Genomic DNA, 22132 nt, shown 5'->3' with positions numbered 1-22132 from the left:
TTACAGGTAGCTTACAAAACAATTATCTCCCTTACCAAGCTATAAACATTGGAAATTTTTTGGCCTCATGGCTTTTATTTCCTCTTGACTTCCCTTTTACCTATATAAATCTTACTTGTCACCAGATTGTATACCTTCTGTATTTTGCGTCGTAATTTCCTAGCCCTGCATTTGTGCCTCTGTGTTAACTTTCTGCACACTGTACATTTTTATTTTGGATGTTCGTTCTAGTAGTTTCTTGAAGTAAAGAATCATGTTTTATGTGTCTTTTGTTCCCAGTGTCTCAAAATGGTAACCCCATTTAAAACCCCATTCAAAATGCCTAACTAGGACCCAAGAACACAAAGGAAGAAAAAGGAGAAAATATTGAATGTGGAGGTTATAGAAATCCAGATGTCCATGTCAACTTAATTAATTTGAGACATGTTCCTCTCATGTATATAGCATATTTATAAAACACCTATTTGTGTATGTAGTCACATATGTATTTTTAAAAGCTACACATTTATTTTTCCTGTCTAGGTGTACCAAGTTATTCATTCCTTCATATTTGTTTTGTGCAAATACATCATTGTGTTTAGCATATTAACCTGCTTAAGGAAAAGAAAATAAACATTTCATTTGTTCACATAGCCTATATTTCACAGCCCAATACAATGCTTTGCTACATACAAGGTACTAGTGAAATTAACTGTTTCCTTCATTAACCTTCTCTAATTAATCTATGTATTCACTATCTATCTAGATGTCACTGCTAGTTAATCCCTTTCAAACAAACGTTATTCTTTGTAACTTTTCTCTGTACTGTAAACAAGAAACCACCCTTTTTTGAATAGGTTATAAAAATATTACTGATTTACTAATTTGATAGGACATTCTTCCCTGGATTAGATAACTGTTCACATATCCACTATATCAGTGATTATATTGTGCTCATGTTTCAATAAATATGCATTTCCTTCTTATAAGTCTGTAGCTATAATTTAGTAATATATGACTACAGTGTGATTGGGATAAATCATCACAGCAATCATCTCTTTGTCAGTGTAGGAAAAAAGAAAGAAGGCTATTGTGGCCTAACATGGTCACTCCTCGCTCTTACATAGGAATCCTCCAGTTACCTCTTTCATATCTAAGTACTTGAAAAAAAGGGAAGCCTCAAAATGATTTTTTATAAATATCTTTAAGAAAGGTATTTTCAATGCAACTTAACATCAGGTACATTTTAAATATGTGTAATAGAGAAACTATTGCCAACTAATAAAAATAGATGGAAGAATATGCATTGATTATAGTAATCACACATAAAAAGTAAGGTAAATGAAAGACTGATGCTGAGGGGAAAAAAAATCCTGCTATCATTTACATTCAGATGATTAGTAAAATCACAATAACAAATCGGGAGCTTTTCAAACCTATTCTCTGTAAAGCACATAGCTTAACCATTAGAAACAACACCACCAATGACAACAACAAACAAACAAAAACTATGCATCAAACCAAAATAATAGTGAACTGATGCCTGATATTAATTATAAAGAAGCATTAGTAATGCTAAACTCAAGCTTACCGACGGTGGCAAGTAGCTGCACATTCTCATCTGCACTATTGCAGCTGTTCTCATAAATCTTTTGTTGCAACATTATGGCCAATAGGGCACAGCATCTAGCAGACTGAAAGGTCATTGCTTTGTTTATATGACTTTTATAATCTGAAATTTCAACAGAATGAATCCCACGGCAGGCTCATGTCCCTCCAGGGCTGCAGTTTTTCTATGGTATTGTTTGCCTCTAGAAGTTCTGTGAGATAGTGCTTAGCATTTGGCAAATGTTAACTTTGCTTGTGAGGACTTTGTGTCTGCACCAATGTATAACCTGAGGAGCCTAAAGGAGAACACCCACATGAGCCAGAGGCTCCTAGAACTAATATCAACGTGGATTAGGCACAAGCTTTTTTTTAGTTTTATAAGAACTGTTTCATTTTCTCACTTGATTTGGTAGATTCTAGTCGTCCTCTGCGTGAGTTCACCTCATGTCCTTTGTCTTAAGTCCAAATATCATTCCTATAAATGGCTGTATTTGGTAGTTGGAGAGAGGCTTAATTCTTCAAATAGATTATAGTGTAGTGACAGTGGAACAGGAAGAATGGAATAATTGTGGACGGATATTTCATTTGGCCCTGGAAAAGTGATTAACAGAGCCAAGTATCATAGCTTTGATATTACTCATATATCTCTTATGTAATAGTAATAATGGAATCTAGCAAGGATATTCTCTTTCCTAGTGAAAAATTGCACTGCTCACAGATGAACTGAAGTAAGCAATGAGTGGGGTGTAGGGAGATGATGCCTGGCATCCTTGGAATGCAATGGGAGTCCACAGGTGTCATGAGAGACCGTCAGATGAGGCTTATCAACCACACTTGAAAAATGAATCTAACCTTTCATTCATCAAACAGAACCCTCTATAAATGTCAGTGAGCATCAACATTCAATTAACATTGTGGCTTATTCATCAGTTAGGGATGTATAGTGTGGGGACTCCTGTAGCTCCTGAATCATAGTTGCAGAGACTTCTCTTCAGCTGTTTTTAGCTAGGTGAGGATGCTTCACCTGCTGCATTTCAAGCACCTTTCATTCAATCTCTACTTAGACATTTGTCATGTGGTCCCTTGGTAACACACTGGTAAGATCTCATATTGGTTTTTTGTACATGAAGATTCTAATGAAGAGTCAACCCTCTGGGAAACTAGAATGGATTTCCCCACCCATGAGAAAAAAAAATGACAAAAGGAGTTGTTTCTTGCTTATTAATGTGTGCATTGTTTACCTAAAAACAATTGTTAGAGGGGTAAGAAACAGTTATACTCTCCTGACATGTCTGCATTCAACCCTTCCTTGGGGTGTACTTTTAATTCTGCAGCCAGGGTATTAGCAATATTAAACTGAAAATGTCACAAAATGTCAAATCTGAAAATGTCACTGGGAAAGGGGAAAAAAAGATGGTGACCCCGCACTGTCTACAGATGAAATAAATATGCCTCCCTGGTACTGTACAGTGACTTTTTTTAGTGGATATAATTTTATACATTTTGCATCCTATTAATTTTCATGGCAAAGATGGAGAAATATTAGAACAGTGAAAGTGCTGAAGACAAATTAACTCATCAATTACATCTATGGGACAGTGGAGACTGAGTTTATTTCGCTATTTCGAATTGCAATAAAACTGTAATTACTAACTCGTGGAATCTTCATGGAAATCTGCATTCATTACCGCTTAATTTGAAGTCAGCGACTGCTGTATACTTAGCTTTTCTAATATCTGCCACCCAGTGAAAATAGTAGAAAACAGTTTAGAATTAAAGCAGCTGTCCCACTAAGTCCCCACGGAAACATTTTTGTAATCATCTAAACTAACTTTTGCCCATGACACCAGTGAGATTAGTTTGTACTTAAATAGTGCAGAAAATGGAAAATGAATATATTGTTTGTTCAGGGGTACAATTCCTTTTTTTTTTTTTTTGGACTCTTCTCTGCATCTCAGTCTAACTCTCTGCCAACTCTTGCCTCTTCTATCTTCTCTTTACATACATAAGCACAGCACAGAGAGTTATTTCTTAACAGAATGGCTAAGGGGAAAGATGAAGACAGAAGATTCAGGTGCTAATGCTGTTTATGCCACTTGCCAACTTTCTTTATGATGTTGAACAAGTTACCTCACTTCTTTGAAGCTCACTCTCCTCATTTATAAAATGGAGATTATAATGTCAACTTTTTAAGGTTCATATGAGCATTAAGTGAGCTAATATATGCAAACACCTTTAGTATAGCACCCAATATTTTGATGTTGGTTTCTCTTGTTTTAATCATTAAAGGAAACCAAAAGTTATAGGTATTATATGCTGCATTATAATTTATGGAGTGAATTAAATTTCCCTGATAGTGTAGTATCTACAAAAGTCAGAACTGCATTTATTACACATATGCCATTTGTTTTTGTTTTTATGTCTTTGCTGTGGTTGAAAGCAAAGTTTTATATAAATGGAAACTTACCTTTATCTGTACACTTTTTTTACTTACCACTGTGAATTAAGTCTGAAAAGGCATAATTTAAATGTGATTACTTATTTTTATTTCTTTAATCTGTTACTGCACCTGGAAAATGACAGATCACAGTTTTAAGGGTTCAGATAGGGGCAGAAATCAACTGCATTTTATTTTAGGATCAGTGATATTTTTCAAAAGTCTGTTTCTGTCAACTACAGGTTTTGATGTATGTACATACAGAAGCAAAGGAAATGTGTCTGTGGTGTAGGCACTATCTGATTGGAGAACAGAGGCAATAAAGCTCACTCTGATCTGAGCAAGAAAAGGGAAGGGCTGTAGCAGAGGCTAGTTACAAACATAAAATGCAAACAGAATAAATTTTTAAAACTGTATGAAAGTGGTGATGGTTTTAAAACTCTATCTGCATCAGCATTAGGTGTGTTTATTAATACAGATAATACTGTATCTCTCCAAGTTCCTTTGCCTTGCAGAGATTTGTAAAACCTATCAACACTCAATAACACAATGAACTGAAAAGAGGTAAGAACAAAACTAACTTCTACGCATTTTCTTCATTCACTTGGCTATTTCTAGGCATTTTTCCATTTCCATAAAAGGTACAAATGTTTCCCCTGAATCAAGCAAGACTGCAAAAGTGAACTTGATGATTTTATGTGGTGGATCTAAACACTTTAAGTGGCTGATCTGGACACATGCTCCATGTGTTTGAATTGATCAACATATACACAGCAAAATATTGGTGGCGCTAGCTGGAACTGTCGAGCAAATGCCATGCCTCTGATCTCAAACTGCTTGGCAGAACCCACTGAACAGAGCCAAAGTAGTAGAGAAAAAATCAAGAAAGTCAAGGATTCGATGGTCTTTCAGACTCTTCTAGATAATAATTGCTATCTGCAAAATTAAGGTTTCAATAAGGTAATACATGCAGATCTCTACTAAGAGCTCCTGCTATATATACTAGGCTCTTAAGTAATGTTAGCTATTATGATTCCTAGTCAAGTTTCAATTTGTGTAGTAAAATTAAGGTACAGATATCAACTAGAGAGTGATGTTTCTACATACAAAAAACAAAGGGAAGATGCGTTCAGGTATATATGATATCTGAGCAAAAAGCCCACGCAAGAAAGCTCATGCTCTACATTTAGTAACTTAGAATTGATTAGCCACAGTCTAACAGTTGATAGGCCCAATACATTATGTTGCTTAGAAAATGTAGTATTTAGAAAGTATCTAGTGAAAATAATTTGGCAGTGTCATTTATAAATTGATGCCTGTTCACTCATCTGATTAAAATGTACATTTTCAATAAACCTCAAAATAGAAAATACTATACAGAAAAGACCATCTTGAATGTAATTCTTTTAATTCCAAGAATCTGTCAAAGAACATAAACCTGCTGATTCTAGAGATTAGAAGTCGTTCACAGACGTTTATTGTGCAACATTTACATTTTATACCTAGGTTGATATAAGCTGTTCTGTCATTGTTTGTCCTACCATCTCTGGCCCCTTCTCGATTCTTCCTCTCTGTATATACTCTGAACTGTGCTAATACGATGAAAGAAAGTAGGACAATTAATGGTAAGGTTTTCTTTTTAAAAATGACCACTTTAGTGCATTGTGAGTGAATGAGAGTGATAGCTTTTATAATTTTCCAGAAATATAGAGCTATGCTGGCTGGCCTGTGTTTTAGTTGATTTCATATATATTGTTAAAACGTTAACCCCTATGGTAGTATATTGGAAAATATTGACGGCACCTATTTTAAAGTATTTTAAGTGTATATAAGAACCTTAGGCTCTCAAATTATCATTTACATATATATGTTTTTGTTTATATAAATATTTATACATCAGGTATCATCTCTCACTTAAATTCAGAGTTGTTTCTTGGCTTTTCAGGGGTTATGCTGAAGTCATACTTAACTAACTGAAATTCTCTTTATATGCCTGCTCTTTCTCACTTATAGGTTTTTGTACATGCTATCCTCTCTGCCTGGCATATTCTACTCTCTGCTTCAATTGTCTTGTCTGATTCATTCCTTAGTCTTTTGCTTTCACCCTAGATATTTTCTACATAAGAAAAGTCTTTTCTGACCAGGAAAATTAGGCTAATACCTCTACCCATGTGTACCCAAAACACTCCTATCACCTCTACCCTGGAACATATTGCATTGTACTGAGCATTCCTCATTTTTATCAGTCATTTAGAATACTAAATTAAACTATAGATAACAGCTATATTGTTCACCATTGTGTCTTGAGTTTTTAAGGAAACACATGATATATATTAGATGTGTAATAAACGTTCGTTAATTGGATTCATGGTTTGGAGTTGAAATGAGTTGAGCTGAGAGACTTTATTCTTGCCCAGTTTTTCTTCTCTGGGTTCAGGTGTGTCTCCGAAGCCTGGAGCCTGGTAATACATTGCTGCATTCCATGTTGGGATCTAGATCTGGGATTTCTTAATGCAACCGTTAAAATTGTGACTTAGAAGCAGTCTGTGAAGCATGTCCTCTTTTAGGACCTCTGACCAGAATCCAGAGATCAAGCAAGGATATTAAAATTTCCAAGACCCTTGTAAGTATAGAAAAACATTGGTATTTCCACTGTAGGCCAATGATGATCCTTGTTTTCTAGATTGTCAGTCATCTAGCATTCAGAAAAATATTATTAATGACTGATAACCTACCTCTGGGGAAGCAGTTGAGGTTATAAAGAGTTTCTAAGGCTGAGTGCAGTGGCTCATGCCTATAATCCCAGCCCTTTGGAATTCTGAGGTAGGCAGATCACCTGAGGTCAGGAGTTCGACACCAGCCTGGCTAACATGGAGAAACCTCCTATTTACAAAAAATAAAAAAAAAAATTAGCCAGGAAAGGTGATGGGCACCTATAATCCCAGCTACTTTGGAGGCTGAGGCAGGAGAATTCCTTGAACCCAGGAGGCAGAGGTGGTGGTGAGCTGAGATCACACCATTGCACTCCAGCCTGGGCAACAAGAGCAAAACTCTGTCTCAAAAAAAAAAAAAAAGTTAGGTTTCTACAATGTGATAAGAATACTGGCCACCAAATATGTGTCAAGGATTTCAACAATTTAATGTCTTTATTAGTAGTATTCCATAATCACTTAAGGATTAGCCAGAGTTAAAAGTTACTTATCTCCATCTATTGCCAGTGTATACAGTGAAAGCTCACAGCTATGCACTTGTGTCTGTCAAGGCATGCTATTTATTTCTTGTCCTGTCAACTTCATCTATTTTTATTTACTAACCACATTATTCTCATGCATCTAACACATTTGAATGGATCCTTCTTTGTGTACATCATCAATGAACATATAGGTTGCTGTCTGTAGTCAAAACCATTTTCCTAATGTAGACTTACTGGTAACTGAGCCATCTTACCCTTTTAGTGTGTTCTATTAATTCTGTATTGGAGATTAGGCAGTTATTTTTCTTTTATTGCACAGAATTTAGATTCCACATATCATTCTGGTGGATACAACCATTTGTCTTTGCAGTAGAATCCCCACAAATATTTTATGATCTGAATTCAATAGTGTTAAGAGCTTTCAATTTTTGAAGTCTTGCCCCGCTCCTTCTTAAACACAATAATCAATAGGCTCTGTGTCACAAAGTCACATTTTTAATAGAATTGCATTGATAACTCTTGCCAATGTCTTCCTTTAAAACTGAAATTCTGTGATAAATTCATTTGTGCCAGTAATAGTCATAATCTTTGAGTACTGCCTTTCTACAATCTCTCTGTGTTATATTGCCACTTATACCACACCTTTTAAAAATTATTTCATCTAGAGCTTCAGAGGTAAAACTTTTATATCTTTTCAGAATTATTACTTTTTTTCTTGCCCAAGAAATTCGAGAAAGGTTTTTGCTTTTAATTTTCTTTGAGACAAAGTCCTAGTTTCCTAGCAAAAGTGATGCAAAATTATTTGTTCTTGAGCTTCTCCTATTCTACCTCCTCCTTTTTTTTTGTCTGTCCTTTGTTTAGAAAACATTTGAATAGGTTTATGCATGAGCCATAAGTAACTGCCCCACAATATTCTTTATATAACCAATATTATTCTATATTCTTATATATGTAACTCTTATTTGTACTTCTTGGTCCTCTATTTGAGTAGATTATTTTATATTGTCATAAGATTAGCATTTTTTTTTCTTTGATAGTTCTCAAGTTTGGACTAGTTGGTAGAGAGAGATTTTGAGAAATAACACAGATTTACATAGTCATACCTCTAATTTACTGAGTGCTTATTATATTCCAGTCCCTCTAGTGTTAAATACTTTTCTTATATTAATATATTTTAATATTTACAGATAACCAAATTTTCCTCCCACTTCATAGATGAAGAACTTAGAATTCAGAGAACTGAAATAGACTGCCAAAGGACGGAAATAACAAAAGAGACTAACTCTTATTTTGGAATTCTGAGGAATGGCAAAATGAACCTGAAACTCTGAGTCATAGGAACAAAACTATGGAATGTCTTAGAGAGGATCCTTAGTCACCAGTAAATTCTCTCCTCTCTTGGCTTTCTGTTTGCATCAACCATTTTTTTCCTCTTCTCTCTTGTCTGTTCCTCCTCTGCACATTCTTCAATGGTTGGTTTGTTCTAGGCTTCAGTCCCAGATCCTCATTTCTGTCTAGTCTTGTTCATTAGGAGCTTTCATCCATCACATGATTTTACGTACTATTGATATGATGATAAACCTCAATTGTAACCAATAGCCCAAGGGTTTCCCATGAGTTCCAGACTCATAGTCTGCTTCCAACCTGGTATCTGCACTAACAGGTACATAAAACTGCATGGGTCCAAAATGAGTGCTAAACTCTTACCTCCCCAAAACTATTCCTCTCACTCTTTCTCATGTTGGTAGTGTCACTACAATTTAGGCATTAATAAAATCAAAATTATACAAACTATCACTGTTCATTCCTTTTTCCTAGCTTTCCCAGTGCAACTGAAATTCTATGGATTCTATCTCTAGCTATATCTTGAATCTGCCTACTTGTATTGATAGTTACATGATTACCTTTTCTTTTGCCCTTGCTTTTTCCTACCCGCAGATCTTGGCCTGGAGTGCTCTATTTTCCTTGATCTTAATTATTTGGTAGGTTCTTCTTACTGAAGTCTCAGCGTACAAGTAGACAGAATTTTTTCAGGACTTATTTAATCATCCTATATAGTCCCTTGATGTCTTCCAATAATTCCTGTCTCACCAACCTAAATGCTTCTATTTCTACTTGTCATAATTTGTAGTATTTTAATAATCCTTTGTATGCTTGCTTGCTAGACAAGCTCACACAAAGGCAGAGATGTGTTTCTCTGTTGTATCCCCAGTTAACAGCAGAGTATTTGGAAATTGTAAATATTCAATATTTCAGGAGGAAAAAAACAAAGCCTGATGTAATGGCTGCAAAGATGAGGTAGGCGGTGAGGTATCATTCCATGGGAGTGAGGTGGTTCAGGTTAGTTTGATAAACTGGTACTTAAAAAGAAATGGTCTGTATCCTGTGGAATTCCTGAAGTGAGCCTAGAAGATTCTTGACAGTGGCTATTTCAAGATTGTTTTAATTTTTTACCAAAACATACTAAATCTTTATTGTCCAGTCAAATCCTTTTTCTGCATTTAATGTTGATTGCTCTTTAAGTTTTGAGTTCAGAAAAGCCTACTTTACATTCCATAATCATCATTGCCTTTTTATGAATAGAAGTTTATAGGTTGCATTCATCTCTCTCTCCATTACAAATTAACTGCCACAATGATTTATATAGGATAAGAAGCATTATTATTATTACTATTACTAATTGTCGTACATAGTGGATGGTGAACGTATTTTTAACAAACCTATATTAGTACTTTGCTAAATATTTTACATTCTTCCTCTTTTAATTCATGCTATACCCCTTTTACAAAGAAGAAAAATTAAATTACAAAGCTTGGAATGGCAAAACTGCAACTCAGGCCTACCAGAATAAAATGATGCTAAATATTATGTTCTAACTATCCTGTACTTTCTTTCTGTGCCTTCGCACCAGGAGAGCCTTGTATCTCATCATACAAATGGGTAGGAATGACATTACAACGAGAGATGAAAGGAGAACGTAAATTTCTTTTGCATAAAGGTGGAATACTCTTATGATTCCTCATCAAAGCAGTTTGATTCTACATACCAGTATTTGCTTTATTGACCAATTGTACCTTCATGTTAGCGTGACAAAAACTTGAAATTAAATTTTATTTGTATTTTGGCTAAATAATATTTGAGGAGTCTGTAAGTTTAAAAGGAGAGATATTGAAATGGATTGCCCTTACTTTTAAGCAGTTTTTCAGTTAGTCCTCAGACCTTTTTGCTTGTATAGGGCAAATTCCCCCTTTCCTTTGCAATCAGACTAGATCAAAATTTCTGGTTCACCCAATTCTGACTGTAAATGTTTACAAGCTTACCTGTTTACAAGTACATTAATAATAACCTTGATGTACTTCTTCATCTTTTTAAAAAAATTTTTAATTTTTTTTTGAGATAAAGTCTTGCTCTATCTCCCAGGCTGGAGTACAGTGGCACAATCTCGGCTCACTGAAACCTCCACTTCCCTGGTTCAAGCATTTCCCCTGACTCAACCTCCTGTGTAGCTGGAATTACAGGTACATGCCGCCACAGCCAGCTAATTTTTTGTATTTTTAGTAGAGATGGGTTTTCACCATGTTAGCCAGACTGGCCTTGAACTCCTGACCTCAGGCAATCTCCTGCCTTAGCCTCTCAAAGTATCAGTGGTATAGGCATGAACCACTGTGTTGGATGATGCACTTCTTTAACCCCCATTGGTCTACACAAATTCCTACTGAATTGTTTAATTCATTTATTTATCCAACAAATATTTGCTCTAGTTCTTCATTTAGCTAAGTGCTAGTCGCTATTTTGTATCAGACATAAAGTACTATTACAGCGAGTCATTCTGCCTGTTTGCAATTGTGAAATACTCAGTTTTTTAAGCCCACAGGTTTGTGATTTGCCACACACAGTTTCATCTTCTGAGTTTGTTTTTCCCTGGCTGTTTCTCTTTCAATTTACTATTGTATAAACTTGTTTTCATACTGGAGCTGCTAAAATCTTGGCTCTTTTCAAATGCAAAGATGCCCTATATTTGCATTTTGAGAATGTTTGCAAAGAATTTTCTGCAGGATACATATTTACAAAGGGTTGACTGTAGTTGTGTTAGAAGACATTTTATGGCAATTTCTGATTTTTAGGTATAAGAAGTATTATATTCCAACTGGTATGTTTCCTTGTAGATAACCACCCATTTTATAGAATGTTTACTTTTGAGATGTTTTTCTCACTACTGTCAAAATAAGGGTGACTTCTTTTGAAATTTGAAATTTTTTTGTTAATGTTTTAATCTCTAGTGCCTAGCATATGGTGAGGAAGGAGACCCAGGCATCTGGGATCACCTCCCCCTCGACTTCCACAATGCATTTCAATAGAAGAAAAAGCAGGCCAACTGGCGCCTCCTGAATCACCTTCCTGTAAATAACATGCTTGGTATTGGGGAACTCTCTGGAACACACTGTTTTTACTTAAAACAAGATCAAACTCCCACCCTACTCCTCAATCTGGAGACCAGAGCGTTTTCACATGTGATTCCTAAAGCTGTAAATCCAAAACCCTTTCACTAGTGATTTCTAAGGCTGTAAACCTAAGATTCTTCCATGTGTAATATCTAGAGTGTAAGCCTATATAAAGGCAGAACCTTCCTTTGTTAGACGAGCTGGATTTGGACAACTCATCGCCTGGCTCCCGGCCGTAATAAACCTCTCCCTTCCCCATTCTGTGTTCAAGAGCTCTATTTCTTGTGACCGTTCCTGCTACAATAGTAGGCACTCAAAAATATTTGCGTGGTAGGATGAATAAGTAAGCACAAAATTCCCCAATCTGCAGCAAAAACTCTTTTGGAACACAATTCTGCATCTCCAAATCTTTGCTAATTATTACATGTGTTTTGCCAAAGAAACAGACCAGATAGAATATTGTACGCTTTCAACTAGAGTTTTAAAAAGTGACCATTCCATGTAATAAAAAAGAATATATAATATCTTTAAAATAAGCACATGGAACTTTTCCAAATGCAGACCCTTGTGGTATTTTCAAATCTCCTTCTTATTATATGTTTACATTATAGAAATAAAAATAAAATCCTATGACTTTTCTCAAAAATTGAATGGCCACCTCTCTAACCTTTGGGCTTTAACCTTGTTAGAATTGATTGATCCTAATCTTTATTGATATCGCCTTTCATTTTGTTTTTATGTTATTTTCCAGAATCCCAGTGCCCTGCTACAACGATTTCTGCAGGCCATTTCTGCTCTTGACCCCTTTGTTTCTATTATTCTTTATAATTTTCTTTAGCCATATCATATACTTTCTCTGTACCTGGATCTTCTCTTGTCCTTGAACCTGGGCTAAAGAGAACACTGTAAATGCTAATGAATTCAGAGTTGTCTCTCTGGGTTTCCTTGAGTCTTTTCTCTTGCTTTCTCCCTGCTGGCACTCTGCCTCTGTCAAAGTAGTTTACATTCCTGGAGGTCAAACTTCTTTGACTTTGACTGCTCCTTTATTTGGGGTAGGACAACAGTGATCATTTCTATAGATTCCTGCCTCTGTCTCCATCTATAAACACTACTCAAGTTTCTCTTACATACAACATTATCTTACCTCTGAGATTTAGACTTTGGCATCTGAAAGTCTATAGACATTTTTCTCTTCATTTCACAGTTGAAGAAATAGAGCTGAAGTTTCTGGTTAAACTTGGTGCATTGAAAGCATGCCATTCCCCCAGAAACCTGACTGAAGTAATAGAAAAAAAAATAAAAAAAGTAAAAGTCTACAGGAACAAACAGTAGTGAAGACAACAGCAGCTGAGAAATGACACAAAACTTCAGGTGAAAGCAGATGGGTGTGTAATGAATGAATTGGCAGAGCAGAGTGGAACCCCGGGTGCCTATAGAGAAGGACACTTAGAGAGGAGAAGGTCACTTTGTCCCCCCTGGGCCTTGGAAAGTCCCTTAGGGTCTAAGGAATTAGAGGAACCAGATTCCGTGAAAGGCAAAATTTGGAGGATTAAAAAAAGTAAGAATTGGCTTATTTTTGTAACAGAAGCAGAAATGTCAGATGCCTTCTCCCACTTCTCACAGCAAACACCTACTTCCTTCTCAAACCTGAAGGAGAAATTAAGTCCATTTTTCAGAGGAACTGACCTGGAAGTGACTTGGAATTAGGGATTCCAGGCAAAACAGAGGTGAGATTAGCTTCCTTTGTAAAAGCCAGAAACTTCCCTAAATGTCTGCATAGTTAATGGTGAGAACACCCATCTTTTTACTTTGTCTGTTTCCTATAACGGTAAATTATTACAGTCAGAATTAGACATTTGTGAGTTTTCCTATAAAAATCGAGCTAGGGACTCTATTAGCTTATAGGGCAGAACATGAATTCATGAGCCCAGCCCATGTACAGAATTCAAGATCAATTTTTAAATTACTCACTCTGAGTGAACAAAGACCACTAGAAATTTGGGTAAAAATTACAATAAGAAACTCATTGAAAACAATGCACACTATGAAAGGGAGAAAGCATCATAAAACCATGATTAATATTCTCAGAGAGATAAGGGAAAATGTCACAGTCATCAAACAGAAACAGTATGCTATTAATCAAAGAAATACTTGGGGAATAAGAAGGATTCCTTTGAAATTGAAAATATAATAGTTTAAAAAATCAAAATGTTAAAAGAAAAAGTTAATGTAATATTCTGGGCTGTAGAACAAAAAAAGACAAAGAACTGAAGTTTAGTATTCAACTAATAAGAGGTTCAGAAAGGGAAAAAGAAGGAAAAAATCAGGTGATGCCAACATCAAAGAAAAGAGACTTTTTCAGGAAGTGGGAATTAGAAGTTCCCATAATGAAAGAGGCCACCAAGCCCTCAGCAAAATGGGGAATAAAGACCAACTTCAAGGCAACATAACATAGCCAAATGTCAAAACTAAAGAGAAGGACTTAGATGTTTTCAGAGTTAAAAATGGGTTCTACATTAATGATCTTGCTACAGAGCGTAGATCATGATACGGATCATGATGTAAGCACAGAACTTCTCTATAGCAATACTTGAAGCTAGAAGATTGTGTCTCAAAATTTGGAATAAAACATTTTCCATGAATAGTTTGATATGCAGCCAAACTTTCAACTAATCTGAGGACAAAATGAAGAAATTTGCAGACATAGATGATAATAAACAGTTACTTTCCACACATGCCTTCTTAGAAAGCTATTATTACAAAACACTAACAGCATAACATCATCTTCTGCCGCCTGTATTTGATGGAATAACTGTTCATTTAAATCAGAGGCTTGGTTTCTAGTTTACCTATTTTAAAAGTCCAGGATACCTCATATTTAATAAAACTGGGCGTTAATAGTGCTGAGTTACTTGCCAGTTCAAATTGTTAATTTGCCAGTAAAGACCCTGAGAATTCAGCCTCTGACCTCTGGCAAAATTGCACTCAAATGTTTTAGACAAATTAAAATCTGCTTTTTACAAGAAAACTCATTCTTCCCTATATGACCCATTCTAACACTTAACAATTTCCCACTGCTAATAATTTCTCTGTTATGTCGCAGTTAAATCTCTTAAATTGCTACTTAGATGTATTTATTATTTCTTTCCTTTTTGGTGCTTTGTATGGATACCAACTGACCAATGCCTGAGGGTGTGAGCTCTCTCCCTGTCTCTCTGCCTGTCTGTCTCTCTCTCTCCCCCTTTCTAATCAAGCTTGCTTCAAATTGAAAGTGAAAATAATTTTTTTTTGTTTTGTTTTGTCATGGTACTTTTAAAACAAAATGAAGGAGGCTATACTTTGAAAGCTACTTTAGGGCAACTCATGACTTTCACCAATTGTAATCTTTTGATGCTGAAATTCTGTAGCATAATGTTTCTCTGAATATTGTAAATGTGAAGAGAATTTGGCCATTTACTGACCTTTGAAAGTCTTACTAATTTAATTTAGCTTTCTATCCCTTGGAATGAACTACCTTCCTGGAACTTCCTATTTTGTTTCATTGCCATGTCTATGGGACTATATTGTTGGTCACTCAAACTTTAAGTTTAATGTTAAATGATTTTAATATTCACTGTTGATTTATGTTCTCTCCTATGTTAGTAGAAACAAAAGTGTATATAGGAACACTTAAAATACCTGATTTCCTGAAAACAAAATGGTTAAATTTTGACACAGTTTCTTGAAGGAAATATGATTAAACTAAAATTTAAATATATAGTAAAATACATACTTACATTACATAAATATTAAATGACTTTCTATATACAAGTAATTTATGAAGCATGGATAATATATCTTTAGCCTTTATATTAAATAATGTCACATTTCTGTTAATGTGTTAGCATTCAAGGTTAACTTTCCTGCTAGCAGTAGCTGATAATGAGGATACTGAGAAGACATCTTCTAAGAGAGATTTATACGTGAGTGGATCACAGACAAATCAATGCATACAATGTAAATAGGCTATGTGTTGTATCATTGGTGCTTCTGCCTTTCTTTAGACCTTTAGGTGACTACCTTTAAAGTCTTTGGCAGTGTGTGGGTGGTCAAAGAATTTCTGAGCTACTCCCTGTTGCTTTCAGATCATTGAGCCAATTTAGCTCTAGTTAATAACTCTATTAACTGGATAATGGTTACTGTCCTTTTATCAGCTCAGTAACACTACATCCCCATTATAAACAACTGGTCAGTAACATAAATCTCTTTATATAGTAATACACAAAATACTTTGTCTCGTAAGGGCAGTCTCACAGAAACAGTAACCAGCACTACATTTTTCATTGGGAAAAGCTGCCTCAGGCCCCTGTGAGGCTGCAACTGGGTAGCATCTTCTAAATCTCTTCTTCAGAGTTGAACAGATGGCAGCTCCCTGATTGGAAACTTGATTCAGTGCTGCATTTAGAGTGATTAAAACAAATGGTGAGCCTGGAGCTGGGTCCATATACCCTGCAAAACAGGTGGCAAAATGGAAAAAGAAGATAACCTGTTTATTTGCCTACACAACACTAAAGAAATGGCTTGATGAGTATTCTCCTTACTAGTGTGAATTTTTTTTTTTCCTTCATCAAATGAATTGAATTGACCAGCTGTATTGGCGTCCTGTAGACACAACCTGAAAAGTCTCCTGCTCTAACAGGCTTCAAACTAGTGGGGGTCTGTAGTGACGCAGCAGGTGCAGAGAGATCTAAGCCCTCGAATTCAATGTATACACAGAGCTCTGCAGACAGCCCCATGGAGCTACCACATAAGATGGTTTTTCATGTGTAAATGAGAAGGTCTTTCATTTCTCAAGCTACTGCATTATATCCTCTTCTGTTGAAAGACAAATACAGGAAATCAACCAACACTGAGTTAATTACGGAGTGACCAGTTCTATAATCAGGGTGCAGGCTTCAGTCTTGAAGTTTAAGTGCACAAGGATATTTTGCACTTTGGTCCTGAGAGTTCAAGCCATCTTGGGAAGTCATGGTTTTCATGATGTTGCTCCCTAGGACATCAGTCCTGGGAGCATATTGGTTTTGAATGAAATGCCTACCAGGATGCAAGTTGAAAAGGAAACATAGTTTTAGGGCAAAGAATTACAAAGAGCTCAGTGGCTGATTTACAAAGAGAGAAATTACTTGGCGTGGTGTTTTAATAGAAGTTTTTCTCCTTGAAAGTTGCTGCTAGAAAGCAATGTTGAAGTCTTCTAGAATGAATGGAAGAAAATAAAGGAGGATAAGATACATCTTTAATGATTCTCACCAATTTTTCTTAGTTGTGAAATGAAAAGTTTTATTTCAGATTATTGTAAAAAAACAAGTCTCTTTCTACTTTCAATATTTTGGCTGTGTAATTGAGCTGTTGAAAGAGTAATTGTAATTTTTATTTACATATCTGTAATTTCCTAATACTATATTTGATATTCCTGGTCCTATCATAAAATGAAATCTTAAAATATTTTTTAAAAAGTTGTCATGCTACCTGCTTATGTACATATAAGTATAGATCCACACACATACACATATCTTTTTGTTGGGTATTTATATGTGTGTGTGTATATATATACACATATACAAAACACACTATGTACTCTTCTCTCTGAAACACTCAACAATTTATCATGTTTTAAATGGATACTTAATAATGAATGCTAATACCTTTCCTATATGAAGCATTTTCATGACAGACATGGAAACATGAAGTTTTGATAGTACTATTATGCCCATTTTATAAGTGAGAAAGCTGAATCAATAAGGTTTGGTGATTTCCCAAGGTCACACAGCTCATAAATTACAGGGTCAGGAATTTTAACTTCGGTCTTAAGTCTTTGAATACTGACATGTACCTTCTCTTGTTAATATATATGTTAATATAAAAGCTTGAAATGCATTGCAGTATGTACTAAAGTGAATATTGCATACACATGTGCTCAAAAATTTGTAGGTTTAACATTTCTTGTATGAAAAAATTTTGTCTGGCAGACATCTAATGTAGGGATAGTTAATTACAAGTCTGTTATTGTAAACAAGGTAGAGATTAGATATATGTGTGTTTCCTTTAGTAGCATACATCTCCTAAAGTTGTTCTTTTATATTTGGATCACATATATGTTTTCTTTTTTTTTGTAAGCTTAGCCTCAAAAGATAAATATCAGAAACATAATTTTAAGGCCAGGTTTTGACTTTCTTATTGTTGGTGTCTTCTGAAAATAGAATTTATCTCTTTTCCGTATAGCACCTTCATATGAGTAGCTCTCTGGAATGACAGGTGGCATTTTTTTTATGTTTGTTTGAATAAAAGAGCTCAAGCAAAATCTGAAACAGAAATATTTAATATTTATAAACTCCAAGAAGCCATCAAGGACAAGCCTTAGAGTCTCTTTGGCAAAAGCTCATTACTAAGCTACATGTAGCCAAATCGTATACAATTTGGGAACTTAATGTTGTAGAAGTACTGACAGAGCTCTGCCAATGTTCTGGATAAGGGATCTTGGGAGAGATCAGGTAGGTTCAGATTCTACTGCTCCATGGTTTTTGCAATAAGACATTATTCTAGCTCTTGACTTCCTGAGTACAGAAGGGAAAAAGGAAAGGCTCTCAGTTATGCCGTAGTTGGCACAGTCCTGTTGGCTGTTCAACAAGTGTCTACTATTGGACAACTCTGTCATTGACAGCTGAGGGATCGATGTGTACAGAACAGCCACTAATGCTAATGGAGCTACACATGTTAAATTCCACTGCACTGACAAAGGACAGATCCTGGTGTTGAATGTGAGACTTCTGTGAAAAGCAAGTAGGGACTGATCTCACTAAAATAACTCTTCCTTCTTGCAAATCTATAGCTTTTTACAAGACAAATTGACCTTTTTTTTCCTCTCTGGTATTTGCTGGGAAAGGGAAAATGGAAGAAAAATATAAATGTTGTTCTTGGTGATCTACCAGTATGGCCAGTTTTAGAAAATGCATTTTTAAAAATACAAAAATATTCTTAGAATGGTTCTAGTCATTGTCTCTGCATAATCTCATTTATTCAGGTAAAAATGATAGAACCAATCTATTCTCCAGATGTTTCTATTAATAAATATTTGGGTGTTCCAGATCCTGTAAAAAAAGAAACCGGATGATTAGATTTTTTTCAATCTTTTCTTCTGAAATTATAAATTCATTTCATGATTTGGATGTGGATACTGATAGGGAGTTACACATTTTATCTGTGTACTTTGGATTATATAACAACTTTTCCTAAGTATTAATTGCTCTTGGCTTTCTTCAACTTTATACTACAGTGATTCCTTGGTAGGGTTATCTAGCTTTAGAGAAAACATTGATATGGTATAGAAATTGTTTTGTTACAGAGACAAAAATTGGGGTCATTTTCTCCTATTTCATGAAAGTGTTCATTAATGTCTAGATGTCTTTTGAATGCCTATGTTTATTGTCCACCAGATGTACATCTGGGGACTGGGATGAAGACTGAACAGAATAAACAGTTATGCTCTTAAGGAGCTCACCTTTTTGTGTGGGAAGACAGAAATTAAATAGAATCAAATTATTGCATAAATAATTTTCTGGTGATAATAAGTGCCATGAAGGAATGTCAAGGAGCGTAATGTGGACAGACTTGTGGGTAAGAGGGCTGTTATGTTATATGTGGTGATGAGAGCTTGATGCTAAATGTTTACTATTGGCTCATGTGAAAAACTAGACCTAGAGGAATATCAGAATAGGTGCCCTCTATTAGTTTTAGAGAATGACATTTTACTAAGTGGCATAATCTGACATTTTTCTCTCTTTAATATGGCATAATTTTGTAAGATGGATCCTTGAGCAAAGAAATCTGTCACCAGTTTCTTGTCATATCAGATACAGGCAACAATTGGGAAGATTGCGATTCAGAATATTTCACAGCATTAAAGAAAGACTGGAAGAATTTTGCTATCACTTTATTCTCAGGAACAATATTGACTTCAGAGTCCTTAAGAGATTTCAATCTCTACTACTTTGCCTGTTCCCTATGCTTTCTTCTTCTTGCCATCCTGCAACCCCTACTTTCCAAAGTGGATGCAGTCACCCATTTCTGCAGAATTCATCATGGCATGCTTCTCTTCGAGTTAAAACCTGAAATCTTTCAAGTCATGATGTCGATTATTGTTTTGGATTCTATGCCTAATTGTGGAACTACCAAGTTAGCATTCTGCACATTTTTTCCAGTGGTTTTTGGTAATTTCCTTACCACCAAACCCTAGGGGTTTTTGCTGTATCTACTCATAAAGAAATACTTAATCATAGGCACAAATTGTTAAAATTTTGTGGTTATTTTTTCTTCAGTGGAATATGCTAGGTAATCTTGCACCAGTTGCTTGCACTTGGTGAATAGGCAGGCATGGAGCTAGAACCTCCAAAAAAGGTCAGAAGAAATCTAGGGACATGTATTATGTGCATCAGCAATCATTTTTTAAGCCAGATGTAATATTTCCCTTATTTCACTACTGAAGCAATTGAGGCTTAGTTGGCCAGTCTGCCTCTCAATGCAGAGTTCTGAAAGATTATCTGTTACTCAAATTCAAACATCGAACACATAATTTTACCTTTTTGTGTTTTTTGTGTGTTGTGGGGGAGGGGAGTATAGCTGTAGGTATGTGTGTCATAATTATATAATAGATTTCACTGGCTTTTGCAATAATGCCTCTTAATAGATAATATCTTTCAAGTATGTTTTAAGTTCTCATTGAACTCCCAGAATTTTACTATTTTAATGATGTATACTAAAATCAATTAAATGCTGAATAGTTTTTTAAAAAAGCTTTCTGCAACAACAAATAAAATTTATTTCATATTATCAATCATAATCCTGTAGTAAATTTATCATACATCTAAATTATTCACATGCTTGCTAACTAAGATCATCAGAAAAAAAAATTGTAGCTGGACAGATGAAGAAGGCATTTATGATTGCATTCTTCTCATCTTTTACTCAGAACTTACCCAATAATTATCACTGTCCATACATTTAAAATATGAGAGTAAAATATCAATTCCAGCCCATAAAAGCTGCTGGGAGAGGATTGTATGGTGCAAAGCCATAAGGGTGAAGCTGCCCACAGCCCTGAGAGCTCACCACTTGCATCAATGTGACCTGGTTGTTAGATGTGGGGTCAAAGGAAATCATTTTAGAACTTTAAAATTTCATGACTGCCCTATTGTATTTCAGACTTGCATGGGGCCTTCAGCACCTTTGTTTTGGCCAATTTCTCCTATTTAGAATGGGTGTGTTTATCCAACACCTGTATCAATACTTTTGTATCTAGGAAGTAACTAACTTGCTTTCAATTTTACAGGCTCATAGGCAACAGGAACTTGCCTTGTCTCAGATGAGACTTTTCACTTGAACTTTTGAGTAAATGCTGGAATGAGTTAAGATTTTGGTGGGTTATTGGAAAGGCATAATTGTGTTTTGAAATGTGAGGACATGAGATTTGGGAGGGGCCAGGGCTGTGATGATCTGGTTTGGCTTTGGCTTGTCCCTACCCAAATCTCATCTTGAATTTTAGTTCCCATAATCCCCACGTGTCATGAGAGGCACCTAGTGGGAGGTAATTGAATTATGGGGGCACTTACTCCCTTGCTACTCTTCTCATTATAGTGAGTGAGTTTTCACAGGATCTGATGAATTTATAAGGGGCTTTCCCCACTTTTGCTTGACACTTCTTCCTGCCATTATGTAAAGAAGACGTGTTTGCTTCCATTTCTGCCATGATTATAAGTTTCCTGAGGTCTCCCCAGCCATGCAGAACTGTCAGTCAATAAATGTCTTTCATTTGTAAATCATCCAGGCTTGGGTAGTCCTTTATAGTATTGTGAGAACAAACTAATACAATAAGCATTATATTGATGATTATGATAATGATAATAATGGCAACAACCACTAAGTGAGCTTTTACGATATCAGATATTCTATCACATTCTATGTGTTAAATGTATTTTACGTATGTAATTGTAACTAGATAAAATTAAAGTTCAGCTCAGGCTCTGAGACAACAAAATTGTCAGATCTTGAAGAGTGTGAATTTCTTGGGATGGGATATCATGAAATGGAATATATTAGAATGGCTTTCATGACTCTTGGGTAGAGAGTTTTCTATAAATGAAGCATGGCTAGCACACCATCTTTCCATATAGAAATAGAGAGAACTTCAACTGGAGTTACTAGAAGAATTGCTATGTATTCCTTGCAATTGAGGAACCCTGCTGTGATTCCTGAATATACTAATGGAAACTAAAGCTGATTTTGGTGGGGGAAGGGGTGAAAATAGGAAGCTGCAATCAAGAAGTAAAGTCATGTACACTGAATGCAATAGAGCGTAATCTGAACTGGCGTTTAGTCTAGCCAATAGGGACCCTATGGAGGCTCAGAGCACTCAAGTGTGTGTGGTAGACAACTGGAGAACTA

The sequence above is a fragment of the Sapajus apella genome, unplaced genomic scaffold, assembly GCF_009761245.1.
Source record: "Sapajus apella isolate SASKATOON/1434 unplaced genomic scaffold, GSC_monkey_1.0 scaffold42, whole genome shotgun sequence".
NCBI classification, from domain to species: domain Eukaryota; kingdom Metazoa; phylum Chordata; class Mammalia; order Primates; family Cebidae; genus Sapajus; species Sapajus apella.
Note: the sequence above shows the minus strand (reverse complement) of the source record.